Source organism: Vulpes vulpes, chromosome 10 (assembly GCF_048418805.1).
Source record: "Vulpes vulpes isolate BD-2025 chromosome 10, VulVul3, whole genome shotgun sequence".
NCBI classification, from domain to species: Eukaryota; Metazoa; Chordata; class Mammalia; order Carnivora; family Canidae; genus Vulpes; species Vulpes vulpes.
In genome coordinates this window covers 75995001-76012015 of record NC_132789.1, presented here as the reverse complement: position 1 = coordinate 76012015, position 17015 = coordinate 75995001, and the positions used below count along the sequence as shown (strand labels likewise).

The 17015-nt window shown below is 42.3% G+C and overlaps 1 protein-coding gene and 1 pseudogene across 26 annotated transcripts in view; both read left to right on the top strand.

Moving 5' to 3' along the window:
• Positions 1–17015, top strand: part of ANKS1B (ankyrin repeat and sterile alpha motif domain containing 1B) — a 1023959-nt gene that overhangs the window by 778133 nt on the left and 228811 nt on the right. The gene's annotated exons all lie outside the window — the stretch shown is intronic.
• Positions 10459–17015, top strand: part of LOC112930701 (cytosolic purine 5'-nucleotidase-like) — a 39676-nt pseudogene continuing 33119 nt past the window's right edge.

Below are 17015 nucleotides of genomic sequence, written 5' to 3'. Positions count from 1 at the left end.
TTTATTTTATTTTATTTTATTTTATTTTATTTTATTTTATTTTATTTTTAGGAAATAGAATTTTAACCCTTCAAAGTAGTTTTAGGCAAAATATTCAGGTATAACTATTAGTCATTTGAATGTTTAAGTTTTTTTCCCTCAGTTCTCATCATACTTGTAAAAATGACTTTTATGTTAGAAAAAAATCAGACTTTTTTGTTAAGTTCATGTATATAAAGGTCTTGGAGAAAGACCTCAACTTGAAAAATATATAGTCTCTATTTTGAAAATATGTAGTTTTGTTTTAAGTTCCTTGACGTTGTAGCGAATATCAAAGCTATTATTCTCTTTAATAGTTTATTTTTATTATGTTTACGTAGAGAATAATGTTGGTTTCAAGCATCTCTTTCTCAGCGATTTCACGTGATGCAGTTCTTTAACGTGAGTCCTTTGATAATTTATCATTAGATTCTTCCAAATATGCAATGGCTATAATGACTTGGCCATCAAATATTGCTGCCTATTAATGCCTTGCACCCTTTATTCTAATTGTTAAACAGTTTTAATTGACTTATTTGTAGTCATCTGTGACTCTACTATTTTTTAACTGTACAGGATTAAATTATAAAGCTTAAATTATAAGCACCCTTATATTTTAAAGATGTGATACGTAAATTGTGAATATATTTACAGATATTTTAAAAGATGATCACATCTTGGAGAAGCTACATTGAACAGAAAGCTCACAGCAATACCGAACATCAGTGGAAAATTAGAGCCTACAGCCTCAATGCAGATTCTAAGCTGCTTTGTAACCAGCACTGGTATCACTTATAACAAAACAGCACAATAGCACAGTTGATAGATGACACATAACGTTTGCCTCACTATGATTATTACATTTAGGCAAGTCTTGTCAACACTTTATTTCACAATATAGCCCAATGTTGCCACTTATAAAAATACTCTCAGATTAATCAATAAATATGTTTCTCAAATATAAGTGACAGAGAACCTATACTGAGTTCATTCAATCTGATCCATAACCTAAAAAATTATCATTTCAAAGGCAATCCATAGAGTATTCACTACTATACTTTGTACAGACTGAAGATATCTCACCTTTAATTTGCTCTTCATATAAAAATATTTGACAAGAGGAATTTGGACCTCCTTAGGAAACCAGCAACAAAGTATTACCAACTGTTCCTTTCTTGGCCAGTCCATATTTGATTGTTTTCATCACAAAGAAACTAGTCAGCATGTTCTGAGGCCCTTTATACCCCATCAAATTCCACACCCAAATGGTATTTAGATATTGCTCCCACCTCTTGCAACCTTCCAGCTGAAAGCCAGACTCTTCAATAGTACATGATTCCCAGGCATTGAGTGGGAATTGCTCTATTAATGATCAAGATCAAAGGTCAGGGAAAGTATCTGCAACCCTACCGCCAAGTCTCTAAGGGCAGCAGACCCAGTTCCAACAAAGAGGAAGGATGTTCTGATTCTATCATGTTCTCTGAAGCAGTATCAGCAACCAATGGTGAAAGTAATTATAATTTATTTGTTTTACTTATTTGAGATATAAGTGTTTAAACAGAGATGCTTAGGCTCTCCATTCACTTTTAGCAAATCCTGAAAGGTCTATCAACAAACGATTGGTCTACTCTGCTTAAGAAACTTTTCCACTGAGAAGGAAAAATAACATCACAGCCATATGAGGTGTATCATGTGTCCTCATACAGAATTTTCTCAAAGGATCTTTCATCAATGCCTAGCAAAATAATATATCAGCTATAGTTTTCTAGTGAGTATAAGGTTGCTTTTCCTGAAAATGAAGTCTTAATTGCTTTGAGACCACTCATAAAACTCTTCCTGAGAAATTCATTAAAAAACAGGTTACCAAGGCACAGAGACCTTCAATCATGTAAAGTCATATAAACTCCTCACCCAGTAACTTACTTAACATTTCATAATCCTGTGACCTTAAAGAAGCTATTCAGTGTCCAAGATTGAATATCCACAAATCTACAAGTGTGAAGCTGTTTCCTTAAGCTCTTACTATCTGCTCTCCAACAACTGGCATGATTTGTAGGACATGAGAAGTGTTTAATAGATTTATGAAAAACAGATGAATAAATTAAGAAGTTATTCTTTGTATCTTCTCAGAATTAGGAAAGGAAAATTTAGTTGACAAAATCCTCTAGTGAAATATGCCTACGGACCCAGGATTGATGCCTGCAGTATTGTTAGGGTTAGGGTGAGGGTTATTCCTCGTTTACGTACCATAAGTCCCAGGATGGCTATTATGGACAGTTGAAAATCATCATTTCCCCCTCACCTTTCCTGAGCCAGGATGTGCTTTTTAGTTTTTTTGTACACTCATTCACTCCACAAATATTTGGAAATGAAGTCTTGCCTGCTTTGAGTGCATCTAAACAAAGTTGTCCCTAAAGAATCTGTTAAGACAGCTAGGGAAAAAAAAAAAAAATAGAGCTTTTTCTGACAGGCATAATCTTCTTGCTCTTAAGAACTGATACTATCCTTTTATTTAACTGGATTTCAACATTGTAAATTGAGTTCTTAAATTATAAAATGAATTTGTGCAAGACAGTATCCTCTAGGTGATTATCTTTTTTAAAAATTGATGAATATCATGATATAATTAATATAGGCATAGTCAAAAATAAACCAAATTGCAGAAAAATAAAATGAGATTAATATTGGATGAATATTGGAGCACCTGGCTGGCTCAGTCAGCAGAGCATGTGATTCTTGATCTCAGGGTCATGACTTTGAGCCTCACACTGGGAGGACAGAGGTTACTGAAAAAAAAAAAAAGGCAACAAAAAAACAAACAAATGTGTGTGTGTGTGTGTGTGTGTGTGCGTGCGTTTGATGAATGTGAGAAAAGACTAGAGTAAAAACTTTAAAATAATTTTCATTGCATCGTTTTTGTACAGTGGAAAATAATAAAAATTGAAAATCTCTTGAAATATACCATTTTATTTACATTTTCAGTAACAAAAATAGAATTTCGTCTTTTGGAAGAACTCCACAGGGCTGGAAGGATATTACCTTCTAGATCAACTCCTAGATACTCCTAGAAGTTAAGAGAAATGTGTAAATGAAAATATGAAGTCTTTTTTTAAAGTATAATTAACATACATATATTAATTTTAGGTGTACAATATAGCGATTCACATATACATTACCTAGTGCTCATCATAATAAGTGTACCCTTGATCCCCTTCTTCTGTTTCTCCCATCCACCATCCACCTCCTCTCTGGCAATCACCAACTTGTTCTCTGTATTTAAGTCCGGTTTTTTGTTTGTCTGTTTTTTTTTTTCTTTGTTCATTTGTTTTGTTTCTTAAATTCCATATGTAAGTGACATCATCTGGTATTTGTCTTTCTCTGATTGTCTTATTTCACTTAACATAAGGTTCATCCAAGTTGTTAACAAATATAAAGTCTTAAAAATTGGGATAATGAAACTAAAATATCGTGCAGATTCCAACTAGGCCAGACTGGGGCAATCCTGGAGTGGAAGTGGGAAGAACACAGAATCAGAGTGCAAAGACCTCAGTTCAATCTGACTTACTAGCTTTGGGTCTATAGTTGAGTTTCCTCATCTTGATTAGCTCCCAATTTCATGCTATCATTGTAGGAGGCACATGAAATTCTACTGTAACATTTGTTTCAAAGACAAGTTTTTCCAAAAATAATATATTATCAGAGAACAACTAGGATAATAGGAATTGCGGTTTGCTTGTGTACTAGTTAGTCCATGAGAAACACGAGGTGAGCACAGTTGAGGCCAGCTGAACGCAGCCACATAGGAAGACACCAAACAGACATGCACACACCTTAAACATTTACGGTCTACTTCAGTTCGCCAGTGTTATGAGCCACACCCTTGCACACCCACAACTTTCCCTTTGCTTTCAGATCACCTTTCTTTCAGAACTTCACAAAAACTCACAATCTATGACCCTTCCAATCCCTACCTCCACAAGCAAACTCAAGGTTTCTTTCAAAGGAAAGTGTCATAGTTACCGTAGTCTTCATGGCATTCTGTGTGTGTTCATGTTTGTATTTCTTAACCATCTGACATTGTGTAAAACTGTGCTATCCTTTTTAATCTGGTTCTTATATTTTTTGATGGATCACTAACCACAGCTTTCCCAGAAGTTCTATGGTTTTTATTGCTTTATTTCTATAAAACAGTGACTTTTCAAAATATATGTGTTGCATCATAACAGAAATATCTGTACGTGAAAGTCCTTTGTGATTTCTCATATGATCTTTTGACTATGATAATACAATGAAAGTATCTATTATTTCAAAAGAAAGAAAAATATCTTTTTTTTTACAGTTAGAGTTTTAGCTTTTCCTATGCTTACTGGAAATAAATTTTGACACCCTGTATCAATTGTTACATCCATAATCTTAGCACTCCCTCAACTAGCAAGTATTTGAGTTAACATACCTCCAAAATAGCTACTCTGAGATTATTTCGGTCACACTTGATTTTTCATGTGAAAACCCCAGGTCTTCCAACTCAAATATACAATTATTCTTCCATTTATGCAACCAATTTTTAATAATTCAGGACCTTTGAATAATTATTTAATAAATCAAGATCTGAATACTTTGTGTTTTAGTTTTTATTATTGTGTAACAAGTTACTACAAATTTAGTATCTTAAAACAACATAAATCTATTTGTCAGTTTTTGTAGGTCCGTGTCTTCTATGAGTTGGAGCACAACTTAGCTGGGTTCTCTGCTCAGGATCCTATAGTCCACAAACAAGGCATCGGCTAGGGTTGAGATCTCATCTGAGGCTGAATCTTCTCCCAGGCTCAAATGGTTGTTGGGAGAATTCAGTTCTTTATGGTGAGAGGACAGAGGCCTTCGGCTGCTAGAGACCCATCCTCTCCATAGATAGTTCACAACATAGATGTCTGTATCTTCTCAACCAGTAGAATAGAATCATGAGGCATTATGATTCTAATGCCTCATGTCCCTTTAAAGGATTCACCTGTTTGGGTCAGACCCACCCAGGATAATCTCCCTTTTAAATGAACTCAAAGTCACCTGGTTAAGGATCTTAATTACATCTGCAGAGTTCATCTTTGTCGTGCGATCTAATCAAGAGCGACAATCCCATCATAATCACGGAACCTGTCACCCTTGAGAAGGGGATCACGCAGGCTGTGTATACCGGGGGTGGGGATCTCAGAGGCTATCTTAGCATTCTGCCTACCACAGTAATTAAATTATCCAGGCTCTTTGTTTCTCTTCCAAATTTTTATTTATTTACTATTATTAGCATCCATGGCATAAAGGTACAGTGAAGAAACATCTTGGAACCCAATCATGTTGGTTTTAAAACTCTAAACTCTTTTAAGCTTTTCACTTCTCTTCTAAACTAAATGCATGTGCTATGGAAAGTGGTTTGATAAAGCGGCCTCACCTACTGGCTACTCACTGAATATCTTCCAATTAAGTAATAGAGGAAAATTGCCTCCCTTGTATGCATCCAGCCTGGAAATTCAGCTCCAAACACACTTCTCTTTTACTATATGGTTTACGTTTGTACTTATCTTTACATTTACACGATGGATAGGACTATTTTCCTCCCTTTTGTTGTGTTTCATATAGTGTTTAGTATATATATACTTTCTGGACTAAACGTCTGCAGTCTGCAGAGACATTATGCTATAATTAGGCAGAGAGGTGACTGTGAGCATTGAGTAGGAAGATGTACTGTAAAAATCCATGGCCAGAGTTGTTTTTATCTACCTCAACCATTTGTGTACATCTTTATTTCCAAAGAGAACTGTGTAAATTGTGGCATGGGATACCATAACCAACTTTATCATTTTTTGTTTTGTTTTAGCTCTATGATCTTGAGCCAGAGTTTTACCTTCTCTGAGACTCGGTTTTCTCACCTGCAAAGTAGGGGCAATATCTAGTTCATAAACATGTGAGGCTTAAATGAAATATTTTACATGCAGTGTCTGAAACATGGATAGCAGGATATAGTGGTCCTCACTCCTGCCCTGGGGGCTCCTAGGAGTAGAAGTTCCGACATTGTAAGCACCTTTGTGATACAGAAAAATACTAATAACGACTAACATTTACCCTATACCACGTACTAATTCTAAATTTATGCATCAACTCACTTCATCCTTACAACAACTTTATGATGTAGGGATCAATATTATCCTTGTTTTATATATGAAAAAAAAAAACAGGCCATGGGGGATTATACCTCGCTACCTTGACATTCCAAGGTAGGATGAGGCAGAGCCAAGTTGTAGCTTTTATGAACCCAGCAGGCTAGCTGTAAAGTCCATGCTCTTAATCATTTCACTGCACTCCCTCTCCCAAGAGTAACTGAGAACACCAAAGAATGGGCCAGGGCCCCAGTGAGCTTTCAGTAGGTAAAGATGCTGTTGGGGTTTTCCTGCCGCTCTTTAGTTGCCTCCCCTATTCGTGGCCCCTTGCTTACTGTGTCTTGTGCAGTTACCTCTGGCACCTTATTCAGTGAGCTTTGCTCTAATTGAAATGGCACACTATTACTGCTCTTGAGGCAGTAGTTAATAAAGATTTCTGGTTCTAATTCAACCCATATTTCCTTTGCATAGATGACTCAACCCTTAAAACAAAAAAGTGATATAATCCTTTTGGAATTAAGGGACTAGTGATCAAATCGTAGGATAACATGAGGGAAGTCATTCTGACAGTGTTTCCCCAGCACCATTCAAGTCTCTTCACTTATTTTGAGGTGGGTCTAGCGTCCCTACGGAGAGCTAGAGTCCTGCAGAGTTAGGAGCCAGAGAAAGGATTTCTCAATCCCCGACCACAGGAGACACTGAGCTAGAGAGCTGCATATGAAAGAAAATATGCTTGCCCTCTCCAGAACAGGGGATTCAATGGATAAGGGAGAAGCACAGAGGATGCCAAGTCTGGGAAGGACCACTGACTGAAGAAGGACGTTTGGGGGACATTCAACCAGAAGTTCAGCATCAGTTTCCCATCTGGATCCTCTTTTGAACTGCAGACTCTTTCATACATCTAGTCATTTCTCTCTATTTGCTCATCCTTAACAGAGATTCCAGTATTTACAATAGGTTCGATGAGGTCATTGTGTTCAAAACTCTTAGGCCCAAATAAAAGAGAAGATTTAGATTTATTTTAATTTTTCTCTTGCCTCTGAGTGATCTAGATGCCTGTATCAAAGGGGTAACTGCAAACTGAGGCAACTGAACAAGTTGTTTCCAAACAGATTCTTTTCTTCACCTTTCATGGCAGCCTTGTAAGCTCAGTAACTCCTCAGTAAGGCATGGCTGTTAGCATCAATTTTGATCATGTCCTCCACTGTTTCTTAATGCACCATCTTTGACCAGTGTAAACTATGACTGAACGAATAATATTTCCTAATCCAGGCTAGCTCCAACATTCTGCATAATACTTAGGAGCCCTAGGTGGTGTAGATATTTTTCACCACCACCTTCCCTGAAGCTAACTCTTGTCTTCAACCCTGCCACCCCGTGCTCACGAGCCCTGGTGGGTTTCCCATGCAGTCTCTCCTCCCTCTGTGATGAACGTAGAGCAAGCTGGCTCTGTCTTCACAACATTTTTTCTAGCCTGAAATCTTGAAAAAATTCTCTGATGTTTCTAGCATCCCCTAGTTTCTGTAAATTTTTTCTTTTATATTTTTGGAGCATCTTAATACCAGTTTGTTAGGAGCATGATGTGAGTTCAGCATGTCTATTCAAGTTACCTTCTTGGACCAGTAATCAGGCATTCAGAACTGGAAAGCTCAGATCCAGATATGAGCAGGGTGAGCTCAGAGGGTGATGAAGCGCTAGTGGCTGACCTCCGTAATCCGTGTCATCTGGGTTGTAGGAGGCTTCCCAGGCATTGAAAAATACAGTCCCAGATTGGGGCAAGTAGAAACATTACTGAAATCCTTGGGAAACTAAAATAATTTCCTATCTCCTAATATTCCAAATTCCTCTGCTCTGTTCAAGTTCTGTCACTGGCATTAAGACAATACTGATTTTCTAGGCTTTTGTTGTTGTTCCTCATATTTTAGTTTATGTTGTTGGTGTTTAGGGGAAGGAAAGCAGGGAAGGAAGGAGGAAGGTGAGAGGGAGGAGGGGAGTAGGAGAAGGGATGGTGGAGAGGAATAAAAGAGAGGAAGAGGGAAAGGAAGAGGGACAGAGGGAGAGGAGAGAAACCTCTTGATGTCTTTTTATCCTAAGGCTTTGACCAAATTTCTTATTATAATAGGATATAAAGGAGAATTTTCCTTTTGTCTGTGAATTGGTGCCTAGGGCCCAAAACTAGAGAAAGGGGTTAAGTATTTCACATTACAGAGTACCTACTAGATACTTTCTTCAGGGATCACTAAGAAGCAGCAAGATGCTTTTCCACTCTAATAGTGCTTCTTCTCCCACTACCTAACCCACATGCCAGTAGGGTGCCCACCAGGCAGGAAAATGCAGGCAGTACAGTAATAGCTGAGGGAGGCTGAGGTAGCTGAAGGGGGCCAAACATGTCTAAGCCAGAGATACATCTCGCATGTGAGGGGCCCCAAAGAACCCACTCACGTGCACCACTAACACCTGGATGCACGTTTGCCCCATAGAGTATCTCAACAGTCACTGGTATAAACCAGAGAAGCAGCAAAAGCAATGAAGGGAGCAAAGAGCTGGGATGGGATGGGATGTTAAGCCATCCCATCCTCTGTCCCAGTCTCCAAAAGGAGAGGAATTGGGTCTTACAGGAAGAGGGGAAGGAAGTATCCCAGAACCGAAGAAGGCCCATGCCAGGAAAGAATCACCCCGAGCACCCCCACGGCAGCCCCTTGAGTCACAAGTCTAGCCATCGATGGAGCAGTGGGAGATCTTGAACTGGGTATGAGGTCAGAGTATTCAACTGGACTGGATAGAACCTTTGGTGGCTAGATGCCTTCCCAACATGTCATGAAGCAGGGGTCATCCAGAAGAGCTGGGAGATTCAGCATAGCCATTAGGAACAGTGAATAGAGAGAAGAACATGCCTCTAGCTCACCACCACCCCCATCATGGTCAGATTCCCCAGGAAATAAGCTAGAAAGGTATAAAAAAAAAATCTGCTGCTGTCTCCATGAAAAATCTAATGGGCTGAGTATTTGATGAATCTTTGCATCTGTTTCCATAGAGACACCACTTCTGCCTACATATTTTCTAACTCACCAAGTCTATGATTTCTCAAGTACTTTGGTGCCAGATTAAATAATAGGATTCTTTCATAACCAGTTCCTGATCATCTTCCTTTAAAAACAGCTGGTGGGTAGACGGCTCCTACATCACATCCCTAAGGTGACTACGTATTAAAGAACAGGGCTTACTTGGAGAAAAACAAAAGCCGTGAAGCAAAAGCAAGAGAAAATCCCTAACTTGTTTTTATACCTTATTATACCACTCCAACGTTCTGGATTTTAATTGCAGAGTCTATCTGTTTCATATAGTTCTTGGCAAAGTGATTGAAAAGTGGAATAGCTTAATAGTTAAGAATTTGTGTGGCCCAGGGGGTTTCATGCGCCTGATAGATGAACAATTAAAATTGAGTGGTTTTAAGTCAATGCCTCAGTTTCTTCCTCTGAACAATGGCGGGGGGAGTATTGGTAGTGTTTATACTAAATGACAGAGGAATGAGTGAAATAAGACCTTTGAAGTGCTTAGGATAACACCTGGCACATAAGAACACAACTTAGCATTTCCTATTAACTGACACCCTTATCGTCATGGTTATCAAAATCTACAAGCAGATTTCAAGGCATAATTGAGATTCTTAGCTGCCACTCATTTCTGGGGTCTCTGGACTATGGAGTTTGGTAGTGAGCCCACAAATGGCAGGAGTCACAGCGAGAGGGAGGAGGCCTGTTTCTGGTCATGAGTTTATTGACCCAGAACCTCAGCATTGAACCTGCTTTGCCTCGTGGCATTGGACGAGCACAGCCCACATACAGCTGGGCCCCGGGTGAATGCTTCTAGGAGCAAGGACAGGGGAGTAAGCCTCTTGTACATGCCCAGCCCTGGAGCTCTATGCTATTCTAATACGGAATCTAATCTGAATTGTTCTGATGACAGTGAATCCCTCGTGGGCAGGGGCTGTATTCCTTTTGCTAGCAGTTAGGCACTCAATATTTGTATAATGAATGAACCAGTTAATATTTCCCAGCGCTGGTCCTACAGGAAGGAGTGAGCGACAGTAGGGGCAACCAGGCTTCAGTAGACACAGTCGTACAAGCTGAGGAGCTAATGCCATGATTCTGAGGGTTTATGCTTCTTCCCCACAGCCCCATGCAGTCTGTCTTAAGGTATTTCTGACCTGTAATATGACCCAAGCTACAGGGTCTGACCTACAAGGCTATAAGACGCTCTAACTTAGATGACCCAGGTTTTATGAGGCCCAATCATGATGCTTTGTCTGGAGAGGTTAGAAGAGATGCTGGCCTCTCTCCATCTTCAGTCATGGGAAGAAGACCTGCAGCGTCAGGTTCGTCCAGCTAGATAGCTTTATTCCCACGAAGAGGTACTATGCCAACCCCCTCCCCCCGCCGCTGTACGGAGTGAGCTCCCCGCGCAGGGTGCCATCAGCAAATCGGGTTCATCAGTGTAGGTTTAGGACTCGTGTCTACTCTGAGTGGTCTGGTGTGTGTGCATATGTGTGCATGCACACGCGTGTGTGTCAATGTCCCGTGGGTATTCCAGTTTTATTTCACGAGTCTCGCCCTCGCGGAGTCCAAGGGTAGACACACATCCCGAAACTGAATGCAAGCCCATTCACTGTTCAAGTGGGGTCTTGCTTTCTGTTTGCTTCCCATATTCAGAAGTGCACACAAAACTCCAGCCAAAGTAATCTGGAGGGAGGAGGAGAGATGAAAATAGAGGCTAGAGGAGGGGGATAAAAGGGGGGGGGCAGATTTGAGGCATTCGGTGTCAGGTTGTGATGCAAATAGTGTTCGGAAACGTGGCCATCGGAGTTCATCCTTCCTGGGGAGGCATCCACTTTAAAGTCCCATGACTAAGCCTTTTATATACGTCAGGTTCCCTTCTGCACATGTTTTTAGGAAGAATCGGAAATGCCCTGAGCCTCCTCAGTGCAGGCCCGGGTGAAGGTGGGTGCCAGGAGCTGTTGGTCCGGGGTGATTCTGACAAGGCAGCCTGGCTGTCAGCCCGGGGCTGCGGCAAGGAGGACCAGGCCCTCACAGGTGCAGGCCACCCCGGCGCGGGGCAGGGGCGGGGGCAGGGGCGCGCAGCCTGGCAGGACCACCCTGTGGCATTTGTTCCCGGGCTACTGAGCAGCCCCCCGAGGAGAGTGGAAGGAACGTGCGTGTGCAGCGAGATGTGCTCCCCTCCCGCGGGCCCCCTCCCCGTGTTCTCACCTGTTGCAGCCGGAGGGGACTTTATATGACAACAGAATACTTGCTTGGTGGGAAATGTGTCCCCTCTGCACCCCCCCCCCCCCCCACGCTCCGGATGTTCTTGTCTGCTCCCTGCCGAGGCGCAGGCAATCAGAGAGCGATATGGCTTCACCCACGGAGTTTCGGGCAAATATTGTAAAAGGCGTGCAGATGGCACTGAAGAAAAACCTTCTGTCGCCCCTCTCTCCTTAGTTTCAAGGAGGAGACAGCAGTTTCTTTTTTGGTGAACAGCCTAACAGTTCATTCATTTACTCAGGGAGCCAACAAATGTTTATTCAGTGTCTCCTGATGCTGCCGCGTGGGCTTTGCACTTGATACTTGGCACCGACTCGCCAAGCACCCACCTGGGACGTGCTCTGCCTCTCGGCCCCACAGCACCCACCTGGGAGGTGCTCCGCCTCTCGCCCCCACAGCACCCACCTGGCTTCCCTTCACTCTTCCCCATCTGCCCCCTCCCCTGCATCTTTTCTTATTCTTCTCAAGTGGGGGGAAAAAACCGAGTCATCGTATTGCTCCTTGGGTTCAAGTCATAACCCCTTGGGTCTGACCTTCTCCTCCACCTGTGTATGCCTCTGACCAGGATTTTTTGAGAATCCCTCATCGAGATGGTGCTAAAGATAACAGTTGCCCTTCAGTGGTGCTTACTTTGTGCCCTTGACATATATCACTTCAGGGGCTCCTTAACCACAATCGTGACTGGGGAGATATCTCTGTAATTCCTGTTTGCAAATGAGGACGTTGCAAGAGAGAGAAGTACGGTGCTCCCTCAGGCCAGCTTCTGGGTACACCTAACAAAGCCCAACATACAGTGATCCAAACCCCTCGGCGCTTCTTCGCCTTGTACCCCATAAGCTGGGAGGTGATGTGCTCGTAGTATTAGGTCTGTGGCCCGGAGGTGACAGGTCTGCCCACCCCCCACACACCCCAACTACCCGTCCCTCCCTCCTGAGCACACAGCGCTGCCCTGTAGACACGCATCACATACACGTTCAAATGAAGACACAAAGGCGCAGCCCTGCCGCTTGTCCCTTTCAGCAGGAAGTCGGAACCTTTCCAGCATCGGGAATCACTCTGGCCTCATCTCTCATTGGCCAGCTCCTGCCGTGGCCATCCCTAGCAGCTCCAAGAGGCCTGGGAAAATAGAATTCAAGGTTTCTTGTTTTGTTTTGTTTTTCTTTTTTTATTTCCTCCCTCCAGACTAGGAGGCAGCAAGTCCAAAGGGACCTCGGAGGATTTGTGGGGTCAGCAGCTGGCAGGTGAGGGCCGTGGGCCTGAGGCCACCCAGGAGGCCCGTGCTCCCAGCCCGCGGCCCTCACCAGCCGCCTTTCCGCCCGGTGCCGCATGGGCCACGGAACAGAGAAGCACACAGGCTCCCTGACAGTTACAAATCCCCGTGAGTGCTAAGATATGGAGGAACAGGCTTTTCCAAATATTAAAACCGGCCAGTAATCTCATGATCGTCCTCAGGGGCCGGGAGAAGCCCAGCAGCCTGTCTGGGGAGACGCCGCCCTTGCTATGGCAGCCCCTCCCCGGCCTCTCGGCAGGCCTGTGCTCCCCCCTCTCGCTGCTGGTGTCCTGATCATTCATACGCATCATCTTCTTCGGCCCTTCCAGGTTTTCCTTCATCCCTGACCCTCTTCTCTCTTGCTCGGTTCCTTTTTTTCCTTTTCGCTCCTTCTCCTCACACAGGTGTTAACGTTTCATTGCTTGGCCCAACAGGAAGAGAGATTGGGCTTTATCCCTGCGTGCTAAAATTGTTCCTGCCTTAGCTTCTCCAGGGTTAGAAAGGAACTGTCACTCTTGCAAACCTCACAGTCTGAAATTTCAGTCCTCAGACAGTGGCCACCTGGTGTCCCTCACATTGCAAGGGAGAAGAGAGGTGAACAGGGAGTGTTAGTGGCCTGGAAGGGCCACTGGCAGTGTCGTCTGACAGCAGCCGGCCACAGCCACGGGCCCTGGGAGAGAGCACCCAGCCCATCCCCGTGCACCTCACATGTAAGGGCCTGGCTCAAAAGCACCCCCTCAGAGCCCAGAGCTGACCATCTGCTTAAGGCTTAAACTACCCACTCACAGGTTAAAATTGCATTGACCTTCCCATTCCCCTTACATCCTGGTGGTTGTGGGGTTTTTTTTCTTTTGATGCATAATAAATTATATTGATTAACTTTTGACTCAGCATCAGAATTTTCTAAAATCTGACGTTTTGTAACCCTTTGCATTTCGCCAAAGTATCTCTTCCCAAAATGTTTGTTATTTCTCTGACCTCTCATCCCAAACCCCAGTATAATATATGAAACATGTCCCCACCACCAAGACGCAGAGGCCCAGCGGGCTCAGGCGCAGGATGCAGAAAGGCCAGGGCACACCAGAACCGTATGAGCTGCTTTGCCCCAGAAACAGAAGTGATCAGACTCTAGCTTGTTGCATCTACCAATTTATATAAAGGTCAAGCCGCCGGTATAACTCCTTGGCTGTGCTCTGTAGACTTCTCTGCTCTTGTTTGTCCAAAGGATGACTCTGCCATGAATGCAGACGAATTTCCACATGCTATCTTGCTCATCCATTGTAACAGGGAGTGTAACGATGCAGGTGTACTTTCTACCTCAGCAGCCAAGGCTTTCACTCCAGTAGTGCTGTTAAATGCAGCAGCGTGCTAGTTAGTGAGTGTTTGGTGGGCAGGGACATCTCTTCAACTCTTTGGGGACAGCTTTTGTACTGAAGATTAACAGTTACTGTTCCTGTTATAAGCCGCAAGGAGGCCGTAACCGCTGATTTCACCTTAGGGCTCATCTCAGCCATGACAGTTTAGCAATTCTGAAGCACAAGGATTGTGCAGTAAATGGAAAAATCCACTAGGTGGTTCTGGTGTTCTTCTAACCAGAAGCAAACGGTGCCAACTATCTCCTTTCATCCCTTTATATTCCAGAAGTCAAGCAAAATATGAAAGCGGAAGTGTTTTGTCATTATCTAACATTCATTCTAGATTATACATGAACGGAAGTACTAATCCTTGCAGTGCTGACCAGAGACGAAGCCTCCAGCGCGTGAAAGGTTTTTGTCTCTTTTTTTTTACATACGCACAATGGAGGCTACATCCCAACCTTTTAACTTTATTTTTATGGTGATTGAAACACATTAATTTACATACCTATGCTCTTATGACATATATACCACCATTTTCTCACCCCTCACTTGGCAGTCTCTCTCACTTAAGGACACAGCTTCCAAAGGACAAAATACATGGTCCTATGTGCAGCTTTCCTTTAACTCTCAAGTGATACAATTCTCGCCTCTAACGTTCTTGGTAATTGTTGTCATTATTTTCACTGAACTTATCTAGGCACAATCCAGGTTTACAAGTTCCTCTTAGAATCCTTATTAGAAAGCCTGCTCTTGGGATCCCTGGGTGGCGCAGCGGTTTGGCGCCTGCCTTTGGCCCAGGGCGCGATCTTGGAGACCCGGGATCGAATCCCACGTCGGGCTCCCGGTGCATGGAGCCTGCTTCTCCCTCTGCCTGTGTCTCTGCCTCTCTCTCTCTCTCACTGTGTGACTATCATAAATAAATTTAAAAAAAAAAAAAATAGAAAGCCTGCTCTTATGTTTTAGAATATAATCATAAATAAAGCTAACTCTTAAAATACACTTAAAAGCAGCTTGGCTCTGAAAACCATTTCAAATTCTTAATCCTGGGATCCCTGGGTGGCGCAGCGGTTTAGCGCCTGCCTTTGGCCCAGGGCGCGATCCTGGAGACCCAGGATCGAATCCTACGTCGAGCTCCCGGTGCATGGAGCCTGCTTCTCCCTCTGCCTGTGTCTCTGCCTCTCTCTCTCTGATGACTATCATAAGTAAAAAAAAAAATTTATAAAAAAAAAAATTCTTAATCCTCTGTCAGATGCCCCTTTAACTCTTGCAGTTCCTTCTTTGCGGTATCTTCCTGGTTTCCAGTTATGATTATCATGAAGCATCACATGACTTTTCCCAAAGCCCCTAGGTCAGTTTCCACAGTGCCAGGCTTTAGGCTGAATCCCCAGACAGATGACCACTGTTCCTTCCCCATAACACTGGTCCAAGGACAAGTGGCACATCAATCACCAGACAGGTGTCCACTCACCTTGGAGAAGGTCTCAAACCAGAAGACAGGCCAAGGCTATCTGCACGAACATTATCAGTGGTGGTTAAAATCGTAGATATTTTTTCTTTTTCAGTTTAAGAGAAAAGAAAGGTGGCCAAGTCTAAAATGAATGCAAACTCCAAAGAACTTTGAAATGAACCTTTTTAACAAAAGAAATCAGGGAAATTTCAATGATGATTACATTAAGTTATTGAAATACCTTTAAATATCACGAGATGGAATGTAGTTCTCTGAGACGGTAGGAAAAATAAACACTAAGCATCTTCTAAGTCTTTTTTTGGCCACTTACCATGCCACTTACATGTTTAGAAGATGTGACCAATAGGAAGATTATGATTTTTAATATTTGGTGTTATTTGCAATGATAAGTTATAATTTTTATCTCAGTTGATGTAAGTAGCACAGAAAATTTTTATCTCAGTTGATGTAAGTAGCACAGAAAAGTATGGAATACAAAGTGAAAGACCTTCATTTTCTTACGCCCTCTACCTGCCTGATCCCAGTCCCCAGAGAAAGAGGTAACGTCTATTAAAAATAGTTTGGTGTATAGCCTTCCGGTAATTTTAAATGGCAATGAGCATATAATGATGTATGGCACATTTTAAATATATTGATGGTTATATTTTGGGGTAATTTTTAGCATGTTTTTGGTATTTTTCTCTTTTTTTTTAAAAAAAGATTTTATTTATTTATTCATGGTGAGAGACACAGGGAGACAGAGAAACAGGCTCCCTGCAGGGAGCCCGATGTGGGACTCGATTCTAGGACCTCCGGATCACCACCTGAGCTGAAGGCAGGTGCTCAACCACTAAGCCACCCAGGTGCCCCTGGTATTTTTCTTTTTAAAAAATAATGGAAATATGCTATGTATATTGTTCTAGTCCTTAGGTTTATGGACAACTTTTTTTTTTACCAAAGAGTTTGCCATTGTTGCATCAATTGTCTCCAACAGACATTCCTTTTTTAAAAATTGTTTTTTGACTTTAAAAAACTGTCCAAAAAAATTTTTAAAAATAAAAAAAAACTGTCCATAATTGATGTGTAAAGCTTGAGTTTGGAGATAAAGTCTACACCTATGAAACTATCTCCACAATCTATGCCATTAACCTGTACGTCATTCTAAAAGTTTTCTCCCACCCTGATATTTTTTTATTATTGTCAGTGTTTTGCGATAAGAACATGCCACATAAGATCTGCCCTCATACCAAATTTTTCAGTATACAATGTGGTGCCGGTAACCACAGGCACTAGGCTGTACAGTAGATCTCTAGGACTAACTCACCTAGTATAAGTGAGACTTCATACTCTTTCACTAACACCTCGCAGTTTCCTCCTCCCCCAAGCCTTGGTAACTACCATTCCATTCCTCATGTAAGTGATACCAGGTAATATTTATCCTTTAACGTCTGGCTTATT